The following is a 26,791-nucleotide window of genomic DNA, read 5'->3' as shown; positions in this document are numbered from 1 at the left end:
TTTCACCACATCCCTCTCTGCCAAGTCCGCAGCTCACGGTCTAGTGGCTACTGTTGCTATCTTTGGATCACTGGGTCCCGGATTCGATTCCCGGCCGGGTTGGGGATTTTTCTCTGCGAGGGGACTGGGTGCTTGTGTTGTCATCCTTTTATCATTATCCTCGTCATTCGTGACAGTGGCTAGATTGGACTGTGTACGAAATTGGACTGCGAAAAATTGGGACATTGTACAGCCGCTGATGACCATGCAGTTGACCGCTCCACAAACCAAACATCATTATCATCATCATCGTCATCATCTCTTAGCGGAAAGCTGATTCTTATAAAGAAAGAATTTACTCAAGATGCATTTTTTGTTAATGTTCTAACATCTATATTTTGTAGGTATCTTGACTATTATTTGTAAAAAAGGTGATCACATTGTTTGGATTATCTAGGTTGCATGATAACTTTGATTTTTAAATTTTTGATCTGATGAAGACGTGGCCATCTTTTACACTGCGTATGGCGAAGGTTAACGCAAGTCAGAGGATATGTAAGAATGTAAAGTATAATGAATGTAGACAGTACAGTGCTGCACATTTCCTTTATTGGTATTTACACAGAAAATAACAAACCGTACCGTTGAACAAGAGGATAACTACATGGTGCAACCGACAGATATACAGAGATGGTACAGGTATACTAAAATTACAGAGAGCTGGCTGGCGAGTCTTCTGCAGCACGTGGCGCCACCAGCGACGTTTCTCTATGGGTGAGGGGACAGTCAAGGTGGTGGTGGTGGTGCTTCCTGATGCACCACTCTCTCCTCATCCTGAAACATTTGAGGGAGCAGAGCATGAGACTTTGCTTTGATAAGGCAAACATGGTGTGACCTGATATCCGTATTAAGGTGAGTGTTTACATTTAGATTCATATTCAATTGGAAATTTTTTTATATAATCCGTTTATATTTCTAGTAAACCTTATACTATTTAAATAATGTAACTCTTCTTCTATTTTTCTGATTTAAATCTATTTATTCATTAACTTATTTAACTTGGCAAAATTAGGGCTATCAGGTCCTATCTTACATTTTACCAGGCATTCTACGAGGGTTATTCGGAAAGTAAGGAACGATCGGTCGCGAAATGGAAACCACAGGGAAAATCCGATGAAGTTTTGCTCAGGTGTGTTGGGCAATGTCTCTAGTATGCCCATCGATCGCGTTACGTCGTTTTTTTTTAGTTCTGAGCACACAGAGAGCACTTAAAGATGCCTAGAATAATAGTGTCTCCCGCCAAGTATGAGGGCCGGGTGAGAAATTTCGCCTGAAGCTATGCAGCCAACATTACATAACTGTTGTGCGTTTTCTTCTTCAAGACTATTCTCAGCCGCATTCTGCAGGGGCAATGAAGATGCTCCTGCATCGTTTTCAGTTGGAAATGTTTGGTTGCCCAAAATGCAGCCCATAATTGTCTCCCTCTGAGTTTCATCTCTGCTCACATGTGCTGGCTATGAAGACAACATTTTGACACAGACAGTGAGCTGTAGGCCAGCGTAGAGAATTGGCGGAAAGCACTGGCGGCTGCCTTCTATAACGAGGGTATTGGAAAGTTGGTACAACGCTACGACAAACGTCTAAGTCGGATTGGTGACTATGGAGACAAGTAGCTGAAAGTTGTAGCTAACTGCTGCAAATAAAACAGTTTTGATGTTCACTGTGGTTTCCATTTCGCGATGTATCGTTCCTTACTTTCCGAATAGCCCTCGTATATATTTTACATTACATACAGGGTGATTCTGTTCTCCCTACCAATGTCGTTGCAAGCAACCGCACACGACAGAATAATGTTGTTGGCCAATTCACTCTGGAGATGTGAAGCACATTGTTAAAATGTCACAGAATAATTGGTAAAGTAAACTAATACGTTTTAGACCTAGCACAAAAACTTTGGCACATTAATGTGACGAGTCATACATCAAACTTTTCATTGAGTTACATATCAGAAAGTTATTGCTTCCCATTTTCAATTCTCCTTGTTTCTGATAATGAAACACACTTTATAAGGCAACGTTTCTTAACCATTTACGAATGAATAAGTACTATAAATGGAATTAACTGCCAGAGATATCCAAATCCTGTATGACTACACTGATAATTACACTAAGAGAGGCTGGAAAAACCTGTATAAGTATGTTAGAAGTAAAGTATATCTTGGTTCAAAAATATCGGGTAATTCATGGCCTATCATCATTCGTATTTTTTCAGTACGATTTCGTTTGCTAACAGTCGCCCAAACCTCTTAGAGGGAAATTAAATGCTTATTACATGCCTGTTGTCTGGATACTGTTCCTGATGTAGCTGTAACGCGGGTTGCATAAGACGACATCGGCAAGGACACTGAATCACGCTGTATATTACGACAAGCATTTTGGACTACTACATTTAGAATTTAAATTTTACAAAAGTGCAGACACACGGTATATACTCATAAATGACAAGTACAGGAGTAAATTCAAGTTATGGAAAGGTAGGGTTCAATTATGAGCAATGGGCATAGGGAAGGCAGTGAAAAATGGGGAGAAAGAGGAAGTGGCGTGACTCTTGTTGGAACGTAAGGAGAAATGAGTAGAAACGGGAGCAGGCAGGAATATAAGCTTTACTATTTGATAGAGGGAAAACCGGAAGGAATGCTCTGCTGTTCTGGCTACGAATGGGCCAATCGGGACCGACCGACCACCGTATCATCCTCTGCCATATGGCGTCATGCGAAAGCGGTATAGAGGGGCGTGAGGGCAGCACTGTTGTCGATTTTCTTGACCTTGAAGCCGCTATTTTTCATTAAAGTAGCTCCTCGGTTGACATTACGAGGCAGCAGATGCGACAGCTTCCCAGTCCCCCCACCAACGAAATATCCATGGGACTGCCGGGGTTCGAACCCAGGTATTCTGCTTGACAGTTGCCCATCATGACTATTTCGGTTTCATTTCTTATTTCTGTTACCAATTTATTCGTCGTTTTATTTTCATCCGTTATCTGTGGATGTTGCACGAGATGTTCCAGCTTCCGTAGATGAGAACTTCACTCAGTTTTTTTGTTGCAGAGCGTTGCCAGTCCCCTGTCCGAACACGCTGAGTTACTGTGCCCGCACCGTTCAGCTACGGAGGCGAACCGGAGGAAATTCGGCATATACATTAATTTTGCAGAAACGGTGTGTGGGTGACACAATGAGGTTGCTTCAACTGCTTCTAAAAAGCGGCAAGGCTTTGGCTCTTGCGCTGAGTGTAGGGCTACTTTTTCCAGAGGCGGACAGCAGCAACGGCGAAGGTTCAAAAATGGCTCTGAGCACTATGGGACTTAACTTCTGAGGTCATCAGTCCCCTAGAACTTAGAACTACTTAAACCTAACCAACCTAAGGACATCTCATACAACCATGCCCGAGGCAGGATTCGAACCTGCGACCGTAGCGGTCGCGCGGTTCCAGACTGAAGCGCCTAGAACCGCTCGGCCACCCTGGCCGGCACGGCGAAGGTGTTTTTGTTTTATGAGTAGGCACAGGTGGGACACTAGATGAGTGGGATTTAGTGTTCCGACTTTGATTGGATGATAGATGTTTAATGTCTGATGCGAGGTACTAAGGAGCCGGTGAAGTAGACAGAGCGCGCGGTTGTCACGAAACCGTCCTAACTAGGCGTATGAAGCGCTAAAAGGGATACATCTACGACCACTGCAGATGTAGCGCACACAAACATTTATTTTTAGCTCTAACCGTCTAATATTTACAATTCTTGTGATGTGTTGAATTACGTCACAATAGTGGAGGGTCAGTCGTTGAGTGAGTGTTCAAAAATGGTTCAAATGGCTCAGAGCACTATGGGACTTAACATCTCAGGTCATCAGTCCCCTAGAACTTAGAACTACTTAAACCTAACTAACATAAGGACATCACACACATCCATGCCCGAAGCAGGATTCGAACCTGCGACCGTAGCGTGAGTGACTGTACGAGTTTACGTTTCAAGTCCTTTGGAAACATGTTCCGAAACTTTTTCAGGGAACAGAGGCAAGCGCAAATCTTCTGGAGCCTGTGACAGTATTTTCCACCCAGATAACGTGCTCATGTAAAGCTACACCCTAGTTCCTTACTGTTTTCTAATATAGTATGTAATGGAATACCGTCGAGCGAAATAAAAGACAATTGTCCACGGATTTCTGAACTTATCAATTTCTGACAGGATGCGAAGATTACTCGCGCCTTGCCGTTTTTAAGTTTAGTTTAAGCCACAGGTTTCGTACCCACGTTACCACTGAAGCCAGATCATCATCCATCTGGGCGGCCATTGTATTTACATCTTCCGATCTGGCACTAAGGTAAAGTTGGAGATCGTCGGGTTAGAAATGGTGATTCAGGAGAACAAAACACGAAATATCATTGACATACAAGGAAAACATAACTGGCCCAGAATTGGCTGCTCTGGCATTCATGAAATAAAATTCTTCCTGTACGATATTCCATCCCCACAGACAACACATTGATGGCTGTTTTTGAGCAACTACAGCTCTGCACTTTTCTGAGTAGTAAAGTCAAATATGACAGTTTCAAAAGCTTTGCTGAAGTCTGATAGTCTCAATATTATGGCCTCACGTAATAGCAGTTGTACGGCAGGCAAGAATGCAGGGAACGGTGAGAGGGGGTGGGGGGGGGGGGGGTGGGGGGTGTAGAAGGAGGATGACCGCTCATCTGCTCCCAAACATACAATTCAACAGAATCGTTTATATTTTTCTATATATCAACTTTCGAATTCCGTAGCTAACTCTGAGAGGGTAAAGCGGCACGAGAAAAAGTCCCGAACGTCCGAGAAATTAGCTACATCCAACAGAGGATGCTCTTGAGATACACGTGTGAGGGCGCGCCCACGTGGGCGGGATTACCATTGGACCGGTAATGTTCTAACCACAGGTTAAGGCGCCCATTCGCAGACTGACCGTAGATGCTCACAACAATGAACCCGAAATGGTTCTCAGGTCGACGGGCAGTATCGACGAGGCACGGGAACCTGAGTAAGGGAAGAAGGCAGAGGAAGACCCTTCACCAAGAGAAAAAATATCACAGAAATACTGACTTCCAGAAAGCGCCCATTTAGAAGCTTCCGTAGCCACGGTCTGCAGACCTGCGTCCACAATCGTAGCGCTGAGTGAGATACTAACAGTGATGATGCACACTTCGATTTTGCATTTTGTAAATTATGATGTTTTTGTTCCAATACCACTTCCGTTGTCAAAATGTTTTTTGTTTCTTTTCTCTTCATTATTCTATGCCAAACATAAAAAATAACTAATTTCTTATTCGCGATGTATATCACTGTACTTGATTACTTATAGTATAGTTTACCGAATGCTGGTGACAATAGTAGATTTAGTTGTTGTTGTTGTGGTCTTCAGTCCTGAGACTGGTTTGATGCAGCTCTTTATGCAACTACATACAGTAAAGATGCATGCCCTCGGGAAAAATTACGGCCGTAGTTTCCCCTTGCTTTCAGCCGTTCGCAGTACCAGCACAGCAAGGCCGTTTTGGTTAGTGTTACAAGGCCAGATCAGTCAATCATCCAGGCTGTTGCCCCTGCAACTACTGAAAAGGCTGCTGCCCCTCTTCAGGAACCACACGTTTGTCTGGCGTCCCAACAGATACCCTTCCGTTGTGGTTGCACCTACGGTACGGCTATATGTATCGCTGAGACACGCAAGTCACCCCACCAACGGCAAGGTCCATGGTTCATTGGGGGGTGGGGGGGGGGCGGAGTAGATTTAGATCACAGGCAAATACTTTATCTAAAGAAATTTTATAATTCACGATACCTGTGATCCATGTGCACGTCAAATTTCAACCCCAGTAAAAACTGTTTGCTTCAACATTAAAATAGCTTATTTGAAAGTCCTTATTATAGATTTTAAAGCAAAAAATTCACATTTTCTGAAAATAATGTTTCAGAAGTTATCCATATTTAAAGTTTTCGTATTCCTGAATTTTTCAATCTGGTGTAATACTTTTCAAAATCGTGTGTTATGATTTTGTAGACACGAATCTTCTGTTTCGAAATATTATACGCTCACAAAAGTAACTTGTTAGTTTATTAAGTATTCTAGTAAAATTTCAACTTTCTGGAAAATTCTTGGCGAACACTGGGAATCGCCTTGCACATTGATGCTTACCTCTCATATAGCAGTACCTATTCTTTTGCCATTTTATAATTACACAGGTTTTGGTTAAACATTTTTTTTTCGCTGCCTGTTATATATTTATGCCTTCCACGTTTATTATCTTTTATGTTAAGTCGGCTGATGCTGAGGGAATTAGATTAGGAAATGAGGCACTTAAAGTAGTAAAGGAGTTTTGCTATTTGGGGAGCAAAATAACTGATGATGGTCGAAGTAGAGAGGATATAAAATGTAGGCTGGCAATGGCAAGGAAAGCGTTTCTGAAGAAGAGAAATTTGTTAACATCCAGTATTGATTTAAGTGTCAGGAAGTCATTTCTGAAAGTATTCGTATGGAGTGTAGCCATGTATGGAAGTGAAACATGGACGATAAATAGTTTGGACAAGAAGAGAATAGAAGCTTTGGAAATGTGGTGCTACAGAAGAATGCTGAAGATTAGATGGGTAGATCACATAACTAATGAGGAAGTATTGAATAGGATTGGGGAGAAGAGAAGTTTGTGGCACAACTTGGCCAGAAGAAGGGATCGGTTGGTGGGACATGTTCTGAGGCATCAAGGGATCACCAATTTAGTATTGGAGGGCAGCGTGGAGGGTAAAAATCGTAGAGGGAGACCAAGAGATGAATACACTAAGCAGATTCGGAAGGATGTAGGTTGCAGTAGGTACTGGGAGATGAAAAAGCTTGCACGGGATAGAGTAGCATGGAGAGCTGCATCAAACCAGTCTCAGGACTGAAGACCACAACAACAACAACAACAATGTTAACATCTATATAAAATGTAGAAATACTGTTTTTTAACAATTTGTGATTTATGTATGCCTACTACCTGCGTCTAAAGCAGGCACACACACAAAGCAGTGTTGTTTCAGTACCCAGCACTAAACGTTCAGCCATTTGTGTAAATTCTGAGTCGGTAACCAGTCATCTACCAGTACACAGGCTATGTTCAGTGTCACTTCTGTATTACTCGATCACTTTCCGTCAGTTACTACGAAATGTGTCCTATCTGACAGGAAATCACGAACCCAGTCACATAACTGAGACAATATTCCATAAGCACACAATTTCACCACAAGCCGGTTGTGTGGTACGGCGCCAAAAGCCTTCCGGAAATCTACACATCAATTTGAAATCCCTTGTCAATAGCACTCAACACTTCGTGTGCGTGAAGAGCTAGTTGGATTTCACAAGAAAGATGTTTTCTAAACTGTGGTGTCACCGCCAGACACCACACTTGCTAGGTGGTAGCTTAAATCGGCCGCGGTCCATTTAGTACATGTCGGACCCGCGTGTCGCCACTGTGTAATCGCAGACCTAGCGCCACCACCAAGGCAGGTCTCGTGATACGAGAGAGCACTCGCCCCAGTTGTACGAGAACCTAGCTACCGACCAGATGTACGAAGCCTTTCTCTCTCATTAGCCGAGAGACAGAATAGCCATCAGCTAAGTTAATGGCTACGAACTAGCAAGGCGCCATTAGCCATACAGTGATTGTACTTAAAGTCTCCTGTGTATCGTCAAGATCGATGTACCACAAGGATTGAGTAAAGTTAAGTATTAAACCTGCTCCGTACTTTTCTTCCTAACATTAATTACGTATCCTGTTCCAGTACTTCACGCCCGTCTGCGTTAGTCTAGCTTGCCTTTTCAGCCATCTCAACTTCACGGTGTCGGCCCAGCTACCGACACAACATTGGCGACGAGGGAAAAGAGTTCTTTCTGATTGCTTACATTTAATTGTGTCATGGCTTCGCCACATTCTCCAGATGTACTGTCCGAATTTTATCGCTTGCAGAATCAGCAGACGCAGGCGTTACTGGATGCCCTTGGACAGCTCGTCCAGGGTCAACGTACCATTCAAACCGATGCGGCCGCCGCCGCTTCTTCGCTACCGCTGCCACTAAACGCTGTTGCACCTCCCTTTCGACCATACGTGGCAGCCGATGAGACCTGGCACGAGTGGTCTCGCCAGTTCAACTTTCATCTAGCAGCCTACAGAATTCAAGGTAAAGAGCGGCAGCCGTTTTTGCTTTCTTGTGTCGGTGTGTCCACATACCGTGTGATAGTGAAATTGTTTCCCCGACGCGACGTAGCAACTCTGTCCTACGAGGAAATTTTGTCTGCATTAGATGCCTATTTCAAAGAAACAGTTAATGTGGTTGCGAAACGGTATACGTTCTTTCGTACAAAACGTACGGCCGGTCAAACTAATAGGGAGTGGGTAGCAACATTGCAAGGACTTACTAGGGACTGTGCCTTTGAATGTGACTGTGGTCTTTCTTATTCAGATACAATGGTGCGTGATGCAATTGCACAGAACGTTTCTGATGTTCGCATACGGGAGCAAATTTTGAAACTAGTTAATCCCTCCCTTCAACAAGTGATAGACATATTGGATAGACAGGACACACTTGACTGTGCTCAGGAATCTTTTGAAACTTCGCCAGCCGTGTGTAACATTAACCGGCCCGCTGGACGCGCTGCGCGGCCCGGTAACCGGGCCTCGCGCACGTCTGCACAGCTGCCGCCGCGCGCTAAGCCACGTGTGCCGCGCCAGCCCACAAATGTAGTGAAATCGTGCCCGCGGTGTGCTACTAGACATTCGCGTGAACATTGCCCGTCACGCCAAGTTATTTGCTTTTTCTGCAATAAGACAGGACATGTTCAAAGTGTTTGCCAGAAAAAGCTCAGATCAGACAATCGCAATCATTCCAGGCCCTTTGCTTCGCGCCGGAATCGAACCAAGGACACTCAGGCTCGTGGACCTTCGCCTATGGACATTCATGTCGTTAATTCCGCTTCATCCAGTGACACTTTCTCTAACAGTAACTGTGTTCGTCCCACAAAAACTGTGCGTCGACGTCGCCGGAAATCACGTCAATTAGCAAGTGATTCTGTACCAGTGTCTATTCAAATTGCACAAAACAGTCGCTTTTGTCGTCAGCAGGACAATAAACTTTTTGTGGACTTTGAAGGCAAAGTGATACCATTCCAGCTCGATACCGGAGCTGCAGTTTCATTGCTCAATCATGACACGTAGAAACAACTGGACAAACCTCCGTTGCGTTCCGCAAATGTTAAGCTAACTACATATTCCGGACAGAAACTTCCTGTGTTAGGACAGTGCAGCCTTCTTGCAACATACAAGGGACAAACAAAACTTGTGTCGTTTTACGTTCTTCGTTCTTCTTCTGCAGTGAACTTGTTTGGTCTAGATTTGTTTCAGTTGTTTAACATGTCTATTGTAAATCAGGTCCTATCAGTGAATCAGACTGTGCCTTCAGACGGTGTTTCTCGCTTATGTGACGAATTTGCAGACATTTTTGCACTGGGCTTAGGTTGCGCTAAAAACTATGAAGCACATTTAGAACTGAAGGTAAACGGGCAACCGAAATTTTTCAGGGCGCGCAATGTTCCCCACGCATTGCGTGATGAGGTCGCACGAACGTTACACGATCTCGAATCACAGGGTGTAATTGAACGTGTGCAAGCTTCTCTCTGGGCCCCACCCTTAGTAATTTTGCCAAAACCTTCCGGAAAATTGAGACTTTGCGTGGACTTCAAGGCCACAGTGAATCCACAGCTAGTGACTGCTACTTTTCCTTTGCCCCGCCCGGAAGATCTTTTTGCTAAACTGTGCCCGGGAAAATATTTTTCAAAGTTGGACCTAGCCGATGCGTACTTGCAAATACCGGTGGACGACGAATCCCAGCGCGTATTCGTGGTTAACACGCATCTTGGATTGTACCGCTTCAAAAGACTGCCTTTCGGGTGTGCATCCGCCCCTGCCTTGTTTCAGCAATATTTACAAACTATTTGTGCGTCGGTCCCTACTGCAGCAAACTATTTGGACGATATAGTGATCTCCGGACAGACAGAAGAAGATCATCTTGCGAACTTACGAACATTATTTCAGGTCTTGCGGCAAAATGGTCTTCGCTTGAGGAAGGACAAATGTGTGTTTTTTGCTCGTGACTTACCATACCTGGGACATGTCATTAATGCCCAAGGCATACATCCGAGTCCAGAGCACCTCCGTGCCATACAAGAATTGCCTTCCCCTCAAAATGTGAAACAGCTACAGAGTGTGTTGGGTAAAATTAATTATTACAATAAATATGTGGGCAATGCCTCTTCCATTTCAGCTCCACTTCATCGCTTACGCCGTAAAGGTGTTCCGTTCGTCTGGACGACGGAATGCGAACGCGCCTTTCGCCAGTTGAAATCGGCGTTGCTTTCTAATACTTGCCTTACGCCATTCGATCCCCAGAAACCCCTTTTGTTGATGGTAGATGCATCGGATTTCGGGATCGGGGCTGTGCTTGCGCACAAAGTTGGCTCCCATGATCGCCCTATTGCCTTTGCGTCCAAATTGCTCTCGTCTGCGCAAAGAAATTATTCACAGATAGAGAAAGAAGCTTTGGCTCTCGTGTTTGGTGTTACTAAGTTCCATGATTTCTTGTATGGTCGTCACTTTACCATCATCACAGACCACAAACCTTTGACATCGCTTTTTCATCCGTCCAAGCCTGTACCTCCACGTACAGCGCAGAAATTCATTCGCTGGTCTATTTTCCTCTCGCAGTACCGCTACGATATCTTGTATCGGTCCACTGCTCAGCACGGAAACGCCGATGCGTTGTCCCGTTTGCCTGTTGCTGAGGATAAAGCATTCGATTCTTCCGAACTTGCTTGCATGTTCATTGATTCGGAAACCGATGAAGTGGTCGAATCGTTTCCGATTGATTTTCGTCGTGTCGCTACAGCCACAGCTGCTGACCCTGTCCTTGCTACTGTTTTACGTTTTGTTGCTACGCAATGGCCTTTGTCAAAGTCTCGGATCGAGGATCCGTTGGTTCGCCGATTTTTTGCTCACAAGGAGAGACTTTTTGTTCGACGTGGTGTTTTGTTGTTGCGTTCTGATAATGATCAGTCCAGAGTCGTGGTCCCACGTTCGTTACAGTCCTCTGTTTTACGGCTTCTTCACCAAGGACATTGGGGTATAGTGCGAACGAAACAACTTGCTCGTCAGCACTGTACTTGGTTCGGAATCGATGCTGCGATTACGAATATGTGTTCTTCGTGCCCGGCGTGTGCCGAACAACAGTCCGCACCGCCGCGGAAAGTCTTTGCGTGGCCAAAAGCCACTTCCCCTTGGCAACGCTTGCACATTGATTTTGCTGGTCCATTCTGGAATGCTCGATGGTTGGTTCTGGTCGACGCCTTCAGTAATTTTCCTTTTGTTGTCCGGATGTCTTCCACGACGTCCTCCGCCACCATCCAAGCGTTGTCTGCTATCTTTTGCATTGAAGGTCTTCCGCAGACTATTGTTTCCGACAATGGCCCACAATTCATGTCCGCAGAATTTCAGTCATTCTGCCAGGCCAATGGTATTAAACATCTGACATCCGCGCCGTTTTCGCCTCAGTCCAACGGTGCCGCTGAACGATTGGTCCGGACTTTCAAGTCACAGATGTTGAAATTGAAAGAGTCGCATTCTCGGGAGGACGCATTGTTGCTCTTTTTGTCTTCGTCTCGCTCTCAGCCCCGAGATGGTCGCTCGCCGGCTGAGTTGCTCCATGGTCGTCCTCATCGCACCTTGATGTCTTTGCTGCATCCGCCGCATCAGGTTCCTGTGCAGCGGCAGACTCCTGCTTTTGCTCCAGGCGACGTTGTATTTTATCGCAACTATCGAGGTTCACGGCGTTGGCTCGCAGGGCGCATTCTTCGCTGCCTCGGCCGCGCGATGTATTTGGTTTTGGGGGCCTCTGGTGAGGTGCGTCGGCATCTCAATCAGATGCGCCTCTGTCGTCGCTCGGGTTCTGCCGCTCCCCGTCTGCTTTCAGCGACGGTGCCGTCCGGTCAGCGCCCTGGGGACCCATCTACTGGCTCGCCTCATCCCCAGGTGTTACCGACGATGCCTTCCATTTTGCCCCATGGCGACGCGCCGCCGCCGCCGCAGCAGCAGCAGCCGCCGCCGCCGCCGCCGCTTGTTCTCCCGCCGGCGCCGCCCGCATTCGACGCTTCGTTGCAGCCGCCAAGCGCCTCCCAGGGTCACGCGCCGCCGATCGCTTCCCGTGACCAGCTGTCCTCCGCCATGGAACTCCCGCCCGCTCCGGACCACATGACGTCATCGCGCGTCGGCTACCCCGACGCAATGGAGGTTGATCCTTCGGTCCCTCCTGTCTCTTTACGGGCGCATACACCGCATGTTGACGTGCACCCTGGACTAGTTTTTCAGGCGTTTCCTAGCTCCCCTCGGATCGAATGGCCGGGTGCGGGTGGCACAGCCTCGCCTGTTGTTAGGCTCCCCACCTCATCGCATACGTCAACATGTGGTCCTCCCCACGGCGGGCGGAAGCCTTATCACACGACCGTTCGCCGATTTGCGGGGGAGGAATGTGGTGTCACCGCCAGACACCACACTTGCTAGGTGGTAGCTTAAATCGGCCGCGGTCCATTTAGTACATGTCGGACCCGCGTGTCGCCACTGTGTAATCGCAGACCTAGCGCCACCACCAAGGCAGGTCTCGTGATACGAGAGAGCACTCGCCCCAGTTGTACGAGAACCTAGCTACCGACCAGATGTACGAAGCCTTTCTCTCTCATTAGCCGAGAGACAGAATAGCCATCAGCTAAGTTAATGGCTACGAACTAGCAAGGCGCCATTAGCCATACAGTGATTGTACTTAAAGTCTCCTGTGTATCGTCAAGATCGATGTACCACAAGGATTGAGTAAAGTTAAGTATTAAACCTGCTCCGTACTTTTCTTCCTAACATTAATTACGTATCCTGTTCCAGTACTTCACGCCCGTCTGCGTTAGTCTAGCTTGCCTTTTCAGCCATCTCAACTTCACGGTGTCGGCCCAGCTACCGACACAACATAAACCCCTGTTGACTGGGTGTCAATACACCTTTCTCTTCGAGGTAATTCATATTGTTCGAACACAATACATGTTCTAAAATCTTGCTGCATATCGACGTTAATGATATGGGCCTGTAATTTAGTGGATTACTCCTACTACCGTTCTTGATTACTGGTGTGACTTGTGCGACTTTCCAGTCTTTGGGTAAGGATCTTTCGTCGAGCTAGCGGTTCTATATGATTAAGTATGGAGCTATTGCATCAGCATACTCTGCAAGGAACGTCATTGGTATATAGTCTGGGCCCGAAGACTTGCCTTTAGTAAGTGATTTAAGTTGCTTCACTACTCCGAGGATATCTACTTTTAAGTTACGCATGTTCGCAGCTGCTAATGATTCGAATTCTGGAATATTTACTTCGTCTTCTTTGGTAAAGAAATTTCGAAAGACTAGGTTTAGTAACTCAGCTTTGACAGCACTGTCGTCGATAGTATTTAAATCGCTATCGCGCAGAGAAGGCATTGACTGTGTCTTGCCGCTTTCATACTTTACATACGACCCGATCTCTATGGATTTTCTACCAGATTTCGAGATAAAGTTTCGTTGTGGAAACTGTTATAAGCATCTCGCATTTGATGTCCGCGCTAAATTATGAGCTTTGAAAAGGATCGCCAATCTTGGAGATTTACGTTCGTTTAAATTTGGCATGCTTTTTGTTGTCCCTGCAACAGTGTTCTGACCCGTTTTGTGTACCAAGGGGGATCAGCTCCGTCGTTTGTTAATTTTTTTCTATAAATCACCCAACTGCTGTCGATACTATTTCTTTTAATTCAAATCACCTTCGGTTTACGGTTACGTTGTTAATTTGGAAGGAATGGTGATTGTCTCTCAGGACGGCGTGAATTTTTATCTGCTTTTTTTGTATATTGTATATATGTATTTTAATTTTTGGAGGATTTGGTGGTTACAACATTCAATCTTGAAACGACAATCCTGTATTCAATAATCTATGTATCTGTTTTGATGTTCGTTATTTGCTGAGAATTATTTGTTGCTAAGAGATAAAGTGTGTTTTCACAACCGTTTACTATTCGCGAGTGCTCATGAACTCACTTCTCGAAATAATTTTCAGAGAATGCTTTTAGCACAATTTCGGATCATGTATTATGCATACCTCCAGATTTAAATATGTCTTTTTGCCAACATACCAAGGGTAAATTGAAGTCACCGCCAACTATAATTGTACGAGCCGGGTACGTGTTTGAAATTAAACTCAAGTTTTCTTTGAACCTTTCAGTAATTGTTTCATCTGAACTGGTAGGTCTGTAAAAGGATCCAATTATTATTTTATTCCGGTTGCCAAGAATGACCTCTGCCTATACTAACTCACAGCCGTTCCCCAATGTAATGTTATAGGCCCTCTGCTGTTGCTTATCTATGTGAAAGATTTAGGGGACAACCTGAGCAGATGCGTTAGATTATTTGCAGATGATGCTGTCGTGTATCGTCTAGCAAACTCATCAGAAGATCAAAACAAATTGCAAAACGATTTAGAAAAGATATCTGAATGGTGCGAAAATTTTCAATTGAACCTGTATAACGAAAAGTGTGGGGTCATCCACGTGAGCGCTAAAATGAATCTGTTAAACTTCGGTTGCACTAATCTAGAGGCCATAAATTCAACTAAATGCCTAAGAATTACAATTACGAACAATTTAAATTGGAAAGAACACATAGAAAATGTTGTGGGGAAGACAAACCAAACACTGCGTTTTACTGGCAAAACACTTAAAAAATATAACAGATCTACTAAAGAGACTACCTACCCTACTCTTGTCCGCCCTCTTTTGGAGTACTGCTGCGCGGTCTTGGATCTTTACCAGATGGGATTAACGGAGTACATTGAGAAAGTTCAACGAAAAGCAGAACGTTTAGTACTATCGCGAAATAGGGGATAGAGTGCCACGGACATGATTCAGTAGTTGGGATGGACACCATTAAAACAAAGGCGTTTTTCGTTGCGGCGAAATCTTCTCACGAAATTTCAATCAGCAACTTTCTCCTTCGGATACGAAAATATTTTGTTGACTCCGATCTACATGGAGAGAAACTATTATCAATATAAAATAAGGGAAATCAGCGCTCGCACGGACGGACATACGTGTTCGTCTTTTCCGCGCGCTGTCCGAAATTGAAATAATAGAGAATTATTGCGAAGGTGGTTCGATAAACACTCTGCAAGGCACTTAAGCCTGAGTTGCAGAATATCAATGTAGATGTAGAGGTAGATGTAATGTTAATTAAGCTGTCGCCAGCAGTTCTTTCCGTATGCTTTTGTGTCCATCAGACGGTATGACGTACTGTTTCGTGGGAGTTAGTCCTTTTCCGGGTGAAAATAGCTAAAGATGTTTACAAAACAACATGTTCAATTTTGACGCCTTTTGTTAATATTTGCAAGGCTGAAAACAGCCTGTTTAGCTTACTGACCTGTGATGTTAAATTGAAATAGTTCATGGCAAACAAGCTGATCATCTCATAATGTGCTCATGAACAATAAAGACGAAGAAAAGCGACAGTTAAAATAATTTGGGTTGTATTCAATCACTTTATAATGGTTCAAAGTTCATAATCATCATGAAGAAGAAGTGAGGCAGAAGACTAAATCTGAGATTGTTTTGGGTACGTTCCGACATGAACAAAGAGATGTTTTTCTTCCTTTCCACTCACACATGTTTCGCCGACGTTACAGCATCATCATTTTGTTCTTTATTTCTTTTCTATTAAATAACAGGAAAAATTGCTTTTTACTTCAGCCTCAAGGTGAGTAGATCAACGCTATCTAGGTTGATACGTTGCAAAATGGATCTTGTGGCTTGTGGCTTGGCGGAGCGTGCCAACGAGAAAGGAATGTCATACGAGCACCGTTCTCACAAGAATCGAATGTGTAACAGGCTGCTAGAGGCTTCCAGACACGACGAAGTCAGACTAACAACGTAAAGTTAAGGCACCAAAGCAACCTATACTTCACAAGCCAGCTTTCGACGTGTAGCGGAGGGTACTTGTGGTAGCAATACGTCCTACCCCCTTTCCTATTCTAGTCGCGAATACCGCGTGGGATGAACAGCTTTCGGTATGAGCTCCAAATATCTCTGGTTCCCCCTGAATGGTATACAGCGAGACATACGCGGGAGGAACTGATACGTTACCCAACTGTTGTCAGAACGCACGCTCCAGAATTTATAGGAGTAAATCTCTCCGTGATGCCGCCTCCCTTACAGCGCAGCGTCTGCCGCAGAATTTTGATGAGCAGCTGGCCCGTTTGCTGTACGAACACTAGGAGTATAGCGCCGTGCCTTATTCTGTATTCTGTGTTTCCTCTATTGATACTGCCTGGTACGGCTCCCAGAGTAGCGAGCAGTCTATCGGGCCGCGCACGGTAGCGCACATTACCATTATGTTCCAAAACGCCGCGCAAAAAAAGACGGTTTTTCAGCGGGTCATATCTCCGGTTCTGTTGATCATAAGGATAAGGGGCAAGTTTCTTGGACAGCCCTTAGCATAAAGTGACCATACGTCCCGTATGTTACGGGATCGTCTCTTATTTAGCTTAAATGTCCCGTTGTTCCGATAAATTACATGCAGGATGTATATTGTTCCGTTTTTCATTAACTGTCGGGTGCATAGCAATAGCCTTTTTTCAAGTAATGTGTAGCATAATCAAATGGAGAAGAAATGTGGTCATACGCAAAGAATAAAGAAGATACACTATTTGATTAAGCCAAAGTGAACGAGGTCTATCATTTTCAGCTTACTTACATCTCAAGCTAACCCAGCAAGAATTTGTATTTCATTATTGCATTTGTGTTATCTCTACGTGGCTGTAATGCTACTGCAGAAAGATTGTTCTCGATCACAAATACTTTATGAACTGATGAAAAGAAGAGGTTTAGTGTGCAAACTGTGAAGGAAATAATTATCACTAAGATTCACTCTCTGGATACTTGATGTGTTGATTTTTATAAAATTCCGTTTAACTACCAGCGATGAAACTTGCAGTTCAATTGAGAGTGAAAAATAAGCAACCTACGTAAATAACAATCATTTACTACCCTCGTTAAAGACTTCGTTGGATGAAACTGGTATACTGCGTTTGCATGGATCAACAATAAAATATTTACTCGATTGGTGATGAAGGTATTTTGAAGTATCTTTTAGTATGAATTTTAACAAAATGATATGATGATCTATGCAATTGTAGAACAAAGTAGCAAATCTACTAAATATATTAGGCCTATCAATAACAGTTTCTAAAAAATGTCCACTCATTTCAACTTCTAATTTTGGTCCCGTATTTTGATTCTGGAAATCTCGACACCATACCTTCGCCTAGCAGTCATTTGTATACCTATCGGAATAACGGGCAGACTGTATCTGTCCTACAGCACAGGGCCAAAAATTAAACGTTACACACCTCAGACCAATTGAGGGAATTCAAATGGTTCTGAGCACTATGGGACTTAACTGCTGAGGTCACCAGTCCCCTAGAACTTAGAACTACTTACACCTAACTAACCTAAGGACATCACACACATCCATGCCCGAGGCAGGATTCGAACCTGCGACCGTAGCGGTCGCGCGATTCCAGACTGTAGCGCTTAGGACCGCTCGACCACTGCGGCTGGCTAATTGAGCGAATTAGTTGTTTCTTTTGCATTATGTCTGGTGTAGGGTGGGCCTTAGGCGACTTATAAATGCAAATTTAAATCTCGGGCAATTCCTTATATAACAGCAAAAATCGGTTTTTGGCCGTTTTTTTTTTTTTTTTTTTTTTGACCCATGGGCCGAAATTCTCCAAATAGATATCCGTAGAAAGTGTCTCAAATTTTGATTTACTTTAGCATTTATCTAAATACATTTTCCCGTTTCGGAAAATTTTTATCCGTTGTCAGGGTACACTCCAGAAACCATGAGTTTTGGGTACCAAAAGTACAAACGGTGGAGATAGCTGCTTCTATCATTTCTACTCGTGGCAAATCGTCGAAAGTTTCACTATGCGTTTCTAAGTTTATATTAGCGGGCAACCTTGAAACCTTTTTCGATATCATTATCCGTTGCTGAGAGCCAGAGGTTCAGTTACCGTACTTATGCACGTTAAATACGTACCTACAGGGTGTTACAAAAAGGTACGGCCAAACTTTCAGGAAACATTCCTCACACACAAATAAAGAAAAGATGTTATGTGGACATGTGTCCGGAAACGCTTAATTTCCATGTTAGAGCTCATTTTAGTTTCGTCAGTATGTACTGTACTTCCTCGATTCACCGCCAGTTGTCCCAATTGAAGGAAGGTAATGTTGAGTTCAAATATGCCCAAAGTGGTACTGTACTGACAGAAACTGGGCTAAAAGGGGTCTTACCAAGCGTGAAAAGATTTTAAAATGCCTGCCAAAAATTATGTAAAACTAGAAAGACTGCTAATTTAGTGAAATATTTCTAATAACATTTTTACTCTTATAAGATACAAATCGTAAGCTGGGCGATTCCAATGACTTACGATCGATGAGGGAAGTATCCAGGAAAACGATTTTGTGTTCACCTTATAGTACGCGTATTTATTTGGTGTTTCAGGTGTCAACGGGTCTAAGTACAAAAATAAACTGTTAAAACTTTACTGAGGAAGAGAATTCGTTTTATATAAGCAGCAAACTTTGCTGTAGCTCGGAAAAAAAGAGAACCATAAGAAATATGCTGCTGTCGGAGCACGGAAAAGGAGAATACGTGCCTATTTAAAAGACTTTGACAGAAAAGAGGAAAACCAGCTGCTTCAGTTTTCTTTACTCCATTCTCACAAAAAAGCTCGGCCTACGAACATATTCGAGCTTTTTGTGCCGAATGAGAATAGCAGAGAGACAATGACGGTGGAAGAGAGAGGAAACAGTGTCAGTGGTAGAGAAAGAGGGTACACAGTGACAATCGGAGAGAGATGGGGGCAGTGAAACAGAGAGATAGATGGTTGAAGACAACAGTAGTGGGAGCCAAAGAGAGACGAAATAGTCATGACCAGTGGGAGACAGCGGTCGTGCAAGAGAATGAGAGATAGATAGAGGTAGTAGCAGTGGGAGCAAAAGACAGAGGAGACAGTGGAAACGAAAAGAGAAATGAGTGGAAACTATAAATAGATTTGGGGTCTGTCCGCATCCCCCCCCCCCCCCCCCCAGCTCCCTCCCGGTACCCCTCCCAATCTCCAGACGAAAGAATTATTGCGTAGATAAGGAGGTGGCGCATTTTGGATGGAAATTTTAAACACGTAGGTGTAAGGATAAAATAAGTAGGCCCCCCGCAGAATTTTGGGCTGCAGAGGTATGGTGGAGGCAGTGGCAGTGGGAACAGAAGACAACGCGTAAGTGAGAGAGGAGACCATGACAGTTGGTCATACTGCAAATACAGGAGTTAGAGCATTTGAGAGTGGCAGTGGAAGAGAAAGGCAGAGGGAGCCAATGTACGTGAGAGAAGAGAGAGCGTCAGTGGCAGAGAAAGAAGCAAGTGCGGGCGTTGGGAATAGGCATGAGATATGTAAATAGACAGAATACCACGCTGCGGTCGACAACGCCTGTATAAGACAACAAGTGTCTGGCGCAGTTGTTAGTACGGTTCCTGCTGCCACAAAGGCAGGTTATCAAGATTTAAGTGAGTCTGAACGTGGTGTTACAGTCGGTGCACAAGCGATGGGACACAGCGAGGTAGCAATGAAGTGGGGCTTTCCCGTACGACTATTTCACGAGTATACTGTGAATATCAGGAATCCGGTAAAACATCAAATCTCCTACATGGCTGCGGCCGGAAAAGATCATGCAAGAATGGAACCAGTGACAACTGTAAAGAATCGTTCAATGTGACAGAAGAGCAGTCCTTCCGCAGATTGCGGCATATTTCAATGTTGGGCCATCATTAAGTGTCAGCGTGCGAACCATTCAACGAAACATCATCAATATCAGCTTTAGGAGCCCACTCATATACCCTTGATGAGTGCACGACACAAAGCTTTACGCCTTGACTGGGCCCATCAACACTGACTTTGGACTGTTGATGACAGGAGACATGTTACCCGGTCGGACGAGTCTTGTTTAAAATTATATCGATCGGATCGACGGGTACGAGTGTGAAGACAACCTCATTAATCCATGGCCCTTGCACGCCAGCAGGGGATTGTTCAAGCTGGTGGATGCTCTGCAATAGTGTGCAGCGTATGCAGTTGGAGTGATATTGGACCCTTTATATGTCTAGATACAACCCTCAGGTGACAAGTACGTAAGCATCCTGTCTGATCACCTGCATCAATTCGTGTCCATTGCGCATTCCGACGGACTTGGGAATTCCAGCAGGACAATGCGACACTCTACACGTCCAGAACTGCTACAGATGTCTCCAGGAACATTCTTGTGAGTTTAAACAGTTCCGCTGGCCGCCAAACTCCCCAGACATGAACATTATCTGGGATGTCTTGCAACGTGCTGTTCAGAAGAGATCTCCACCCTCTCGTACTCTTATGGATTTATCAAGAGTGTTGCAGGATCCATGATGTCAATTCCCTCCAGCACTACTTCAGCCATTAGTCGAGTCCATGCCGCGTCGTAATGTGGCACTTCTGTGTGCTTGAGGGTGCCCTACACGATATTAGGCAGGTGTACCAGTTTCTTTGGCTCTTCAGTGTATTGTATAACATAATAATTCAGAAATATAATGGGGATGATAGAGAAATACACTACGTTATCTGGATAGATATACTGATTTTGAAGGACAAGAAGAACAGGAACCTGAAGGTAGCTATTCAAGCAATGCCCTCCGTTCATCTCCAGAGCAACAGGACCAGCCCGGTCATAGTGAGTACGAACTACCTCTACCCATACAATCGAGGCCAGTCATAGAAGCTATTGATGACGGCGTACTAGGGTACAATATTCAAGACTATTACAGTCGTGGATTCAGTTCCTATAGCAAACTAATGAGGTGCGAGAAGTCCATTAAGAGTAAGCCAAATTGTAGATTAATTGTAAACTACGTGTCTAGCAAAAGGCGAGCAAGAGCTCGTTTGAAAAGAAAACGGACTGTCGAATTATAAACAATATAAGAGCATGTACTATCGAAATTCGATAGAGCAAGGTCGTAAGGATCTACTGATTACTATTGGCATCTGTTAATGTGGGCACTAGAAGGGTCTAAAATGGATGGTATGGATAATTTCAAAGAAGCTTAAATTTCTTTTACCGACAATCTTAAGGCTGAATACGGCATTACATGCAGGCATATTACTTCAAATATCACGCCTAAGGACGTAGAAGACTATAACAGTATACAGCAGAAGCATAAATTTGTGGAGAAAGTGAACTGTTCATGACAGATCAGGGCATGGAGAAAGGAAAGGTTTGGAACAGTGACCAGAGTGAATTCCAGTATGAAAAGTCTTCATCATCGACACTATCTCACAGAGGAGAGAAACCTACAACTAGAGTCTTGCAATCTGTACATAGCTCAATTCCCAGCTACGCACTGATGTGGGTGGCTTTATGATTGACAATCAGAGTAGCAAATAAGGTGCACATCTGTTTTCAAGAGGTAAAAAATGGTTCCAATGGCTCTGAGCACTATGGGGCTTAATTTTCATAGTGGGCGAGCCACTACAGATTTTGCCTGTGTAGCTTTTGTTAGCTTTGATAAATCCGGCTTCACACCTACGTGCTCCTCAGTACCAAGTTATGCATTCACGTTTAGTATTGTGTTGAGATATAGTAAAACCACTTTTGCTTTAATTGCAGTACCGAGAGTTCTACCTCACGTGCTCCTCCTAGCTTCCTACATACGGCCCACCCTCTAAATTGTAGGAGCAGACACACGCGCCGCCTTCCAGGCGCAATACAAAACAAACAGTTTCCTGCACCGAAGTATGCGCATGCGTTGCAACATGCTTGACGAAAGGCGGGCTATGACATTGACATACCCATACTATTATTTTACAATCCAATTAGTATGGTTTTTAATACTGATTTGCTTGCATCTAGAAATGTGGTTTTATTGAGGTGTGCAGCTTGTTCTTTGTTTTAATTACTACATGAAATCCAGCATCAGCACTACGAGGACTAATACAAGCACTGCAAGGTGCTACAGGCCTATATCTCTGACATCGATCTGTTGTAGAATTTTAGAACATGATTTTTGCTCGCGTATCATGTCATTTTTTGAAACTCAGAATCTACTCTGTAGGAATCAACATGGATTCCAGAAACAGCGATCGTGTGAGACCCGACGCGCTTTATTTGTTCACGAGACACAGAAAATATTAGATACAGGCTCCCAGGTAGATGCCATTTTCCTTGAATTCCGGAAGGCGTTTGATACAGTTCCGCACTGTCGCCTGATAAACAAAGTAAAAGCCTACGGAATATCAGACCAGCTGTGTGGCTGGATTGAAGAGATTTTAGAAAACAGAACACAGCATGTTGTTCTCAATGGAGAGACGTCTACAGACATTAAAATAACCTCTGGCGTGCCACAGGGGAGTGTTATGGGACCATTGCTTTTCACAATATATATATAAATGACCTAGTAGATAGTGTCGGAAGTTCCATGCGACTTCTCGCGGATGATGCTGTAGTATACAGAGAAGTTGCAGCATTAGAAAATTGCAGCGATATGCAGGAAGATCTGCAGCGGATAGGCACTTGGTGCAGGGAGTGGCAACTCACCCTTAACTTAGACAAATATAATGTATTGCGAATACATAGAAAGAAGGAACCTTTATTGTATGATTATGTGGTAGCGGAACAAACACTGGTAGCAGTTACTTATGTAAAATATCTGGGAGTATGCGTACGGAACGATTTGAAGTGGAATAATGATATAAAATTAATTGTTGGTAAGGCGGTTGCCAGGTTGAGATTCATTGGGAGAGTCCTTAGAAAATGTAGTCCATCAACAAAGGAGGTGGCTTACAGAACACTCGGTCGACCTATACTTGAGTACTGCTCATCAGTGTGGGATCCGTACCAGGTTGGGTTGACAGAGGAGATAGAGAAGATCCAAAGAAGAGCGGCGCGTTTCGTCACAGGATTATTTGGCAAGCGTGATAGCGTTACGGAGATGTTTAGCAAACTCAAGTGGCAGACTCTGCAAGAGAGGCGCTGTGCATCGCGGTGTAGGTTGCTGTCCCGGTTTCGAGAGGGTGCGTTGCTGGATGTGGTATCGAATATATTGCTTCCCCCTACTTATACCTCTCGAGGAGATCACGAAAGTAAAATTAGAGAGATTCGAGCGCGCACGGAGGCTTTCCGGCAGTCGTTCTTCCCGCGAACCATACGCGACTGGAACAGGAAAGGGAGGTAATGACAGTGGCACGTAAAGTGCCCTCCGCCACACACCGTTGGGTGGCTTGCGGAGTATAAATGTAGATGCAGATGTAGAAGGTGTGTAGGATATGTTTGTTTTGCGCTATTATAATTACTTCGAGGTTTTTTGGCACTGCTGATTGAAAATGTATCGATACACTGACGTCATTGAATTGCGCATAATTTCCCTCCCATGCTACTGATATCACTTTCTTTTCCTCTATTAAAATGTCACTTGTGGTAGATCGAAACATTTTGCACGGAAGTGACACAGAGCGATATTGATTTTATGAGCGAGTGTTGCGCTAAGCACGGTTTAATATGATTCCGAGCGTTCAGGGTGAAAGGTGACGCCTGTTAGTGCTGTGCTGTAGACGGTGGTGTGGTGACCGTGTTGCACAGATGGTCGGAAGGCCTCTTCCGGGGGAGTTCGGCTGCGGGGTGCAAGTGTTATTTCAGGTGACGCCAGACCTTCTTTTTTCCAAATCTCACTTTTTTCGTTACAGTTCGTTGTATTTGTTCAGGGCGGAGTCGCATGACAGCCGTTCAAGTTCATCGTCGATCCCCTTCACTCGGTGTTTTTGTTACACGGGGCAGGTAACGGTCTGACCGAACACGCTGAGCCACGCGCAGCCTCGCACTGTGCGACTTGCACGTCGGTGATGGTGAGGACAGCACGACACCCAGTCCGTGAGCGGAGAAAATCTCGCGAACGGGAATCGAGCCCGGAACCACTGCGTGGTAGGTAAAAACGGTACCCCTCAGCTAAGCGGGCAGACGACGACACTGGCACTATAACTATGGACCTATACCTCTAACGTCGATCAGTTGTAGAGTTCTGGAACACGTATTATGTTCGAGTATAATGACTTTCTGGAGACTAGAAATCTAATCTGTAGGAATCAGCATAGGTTTCGAAAAAGACGGTCGTGTGAAACCGAGCTCGCGCTATTCGTCCACGAGACTCAGAGGGCCATAAACACGAGTTCCCAATTAGATGCCGTGTTTCTTGACTTCCGCAAGGCGTTCGATTCAGGTCCCACAGTCGTCTAGTGAACAAAGTAAGAGCATATGGACTATCAGACCAATTGTGTTCAAATGGCTCTGAGCACTATGGGACTCCTGCTGAGGTCATTAGTCCCCTAGAACTTAGAACTAGTGAAACCTAACTAACCTAAGGACATCTCAAACATCCACGCCCGAGGCAGGATTCGAACCTGCGACCGTAGCGGTCTTGCGGTTCCAGACTGCAGCGCCTTTAGCCGCACGGCCACTTCGGCCGGCTACACCAATTGTGTGATTGGATTGAAGAGTTCCTACATAACAGAACGCAGCATGTCATTCTCAATGGAGAGAAGTCTTCCGAAGTGAGAGTGATTTCAGGTGTGCCGCAGGGGAGTGTCGTAGGACCGTTGCTATTCGCATTATATATAAATGACCTTGCGGATAACATCGGAAGTTCACTGAGACTTTTTGCGGATGCTGCTGTGATATATCGAGAGGTTGTAACAATGGAAAATTGTACTGAAATGCAGGAGGATCTGCAGGGAATTGACGCATGGTGCAGGGAATGGCAATTGAATCTCAATGTAGACAAGTGTAATGTGCTGCGAATACATAGAAAGATAGATCCCTTATCATTTAGCTACAATATAGCGGGTCAGCAACTGGAAGCAGTTAATTCCATAAATTATCTGGGAGTACGCATTAGGACTGATTTAAAATGGAATGATCATATAAAGTTGATCGTCGGTGAAGCAGATACCAGACTGAGATTCATTGGAAGAGTCCCAAGGAAATACAACCCGAAAACAAAGGAAGTAGGTTACAGTACACTTGTTCACCCACTGCTCGAATACTTCTCAGCAGTGTGGGATCCGTACCAGATAGGGTTGATAGAAGAGATAGAGAAGATCCAACGGAGAGCAGCGCGCTTCGTTACAGGATCATTCAGTAATCGCGAAAGCGTCACGGAGATGATAGATAAACTCCAGTGGAAGACTCTGCAGAAGAGACGCTCAGTAACTCGGTACGGGCTTTTGTTGAAGTTTCCAGAACATACCTTCACCGAGGAGTCAGGCAGTATATTGTTCCCTGCTACGTATATCTCGCGAAGAGACCATGAGGATAAAATCAGAGAGATTAGAGCCCACATAGACACATACCGACAATTTTTCTTTCCACGAACGATACGAGACTGGAATAGAAGGGAGAACCGATAGAGGTACTCAAAGTACCCTCCGCCATACACCGTCAGGTGGATTGCGGAGTATGGATGTAGATGTAGACGACGACTGCAGGGTGCGCTGACGGCGCGGGGCCGCACGCAGGCGACAGCAGCGGCCAGCGCCCACAGCGGTGTGTACTGTGTGGGCCGGCCGCTGGGGAAATCGGCGGCGGCTGCGGCTGCCCGCTCGCGCTGCCGCCCCACGCACCCAGCCGCCCACTCTGGGGCTGCGCCGCGGCTGCCGGCGTAGCCACAGCCGAAGTCCTGCCCAACTGCGGCCTCACCTCGCTACACGGCCGCTGGACTGACTCCTTGCTAGGGGAACTACTTGCTACAATCCTCGTGTTTATATTGCAGCCCCATCAGGCTAGCGGCTGCTCCTTCTGGTCTTGTTGGGTATTTGGCCTGTGGTCTAAACTACGGTATCGAGTTGCGCGTCTTCGATTGTGCAGAGGTAAACTTGCGAAGATACGAATCTTTACTGGGAAAAAAACCACTGATTAGGAACTATTAACGGAATGGATGCTTGCCAAATGCGAACGTGAGTCCGACTTCTGAAGTATAGCACGGCAAGCGAGCGCGCTTTTCTCAACCATCCGTGAAAGACTTTAAGGGGGGTAGGACGTCAAATGGTTCAAATGGCTCTGAGTACTATGGGACTTAACATCTATGGTCATCAGTCCCCTAGAACTTAGAACTACTTAAACCTAACTAACCTAAGGACATCACACAACACCCAGTCATCACGAGGCGGTAGGACGTCAAACGGACCGACTTGGATCAGGAGAGGCACCACAGGACATTTTAATTTCCACTGTCTATACTTTTACAAAAAAAAAAGAAATCATAAAACTTTGTCAGTATGACCAGGAAGGATTCACAATTCGCACTCATTGCAGTGGAAGTTCGAAAACATAACGAAATAATTTTTTTTACATGTGAAATTTCATAATTTTTTTCGTTTACTAATGGCAGTATTTTACGTCCTAACCCCCTTTACTAAATTATACGAGGGTTGGAACTTTAATAGTGGCAACTATTTAATTGGCCGGCCGAGGTGGCCGAGCGGTTCTAGGCGCTACAGTCTGGAACCGCGCGACCGTTACTGTCGCAGGTTC

The 26,791-nt window shown here is 44.8% G+C and overlaps 1 protein-coding gene across 1 annotated transcript in view; it reads right to left on the bottom strand.

The window, feature by feature from the left end:
- Positions 1 to 566: 566 nt before the first annotated feature.
- Positions 567 to 26,791, bottom strand: part of LOC126412781 (prothoracicostatic peptide-like) — a 658,136-nt gene continuing 631,911 nt past the window's right edge. Inside the window, exon 5 of the mRNA XM_050082551.1 lies at positions 567 to 813. The gene's annotated coding sequence lies outside the window, so the exon portion shown is untranslated. The remainder of the gene's footprint in view (positions 814 to 26,791) is intronic.

The sequence above is a fragment of the Schistocerca serialis genome, chromosome 7 (assembly GCF_023864345.2).
Source record: "Schistocerca serialis cubense isolate TAMUIC-IGC-003099 chromosome 7, iqSchSeri2.2, whole genome shotgun sequence".
In the NCBI taxonomy this organism is placed as follows: domain Eukaryota; kingdom Metazoa; phylum Arthropoda; class Insecta; order Orthoptera; family Acrididae; genus Schistocerca; species Schistocerca serialis.
The sequence above is the reverse complement of the archived record's forward strand: the minus strand, read 5'-3'. Positions and strand labels throughout refer to the sequence as shown.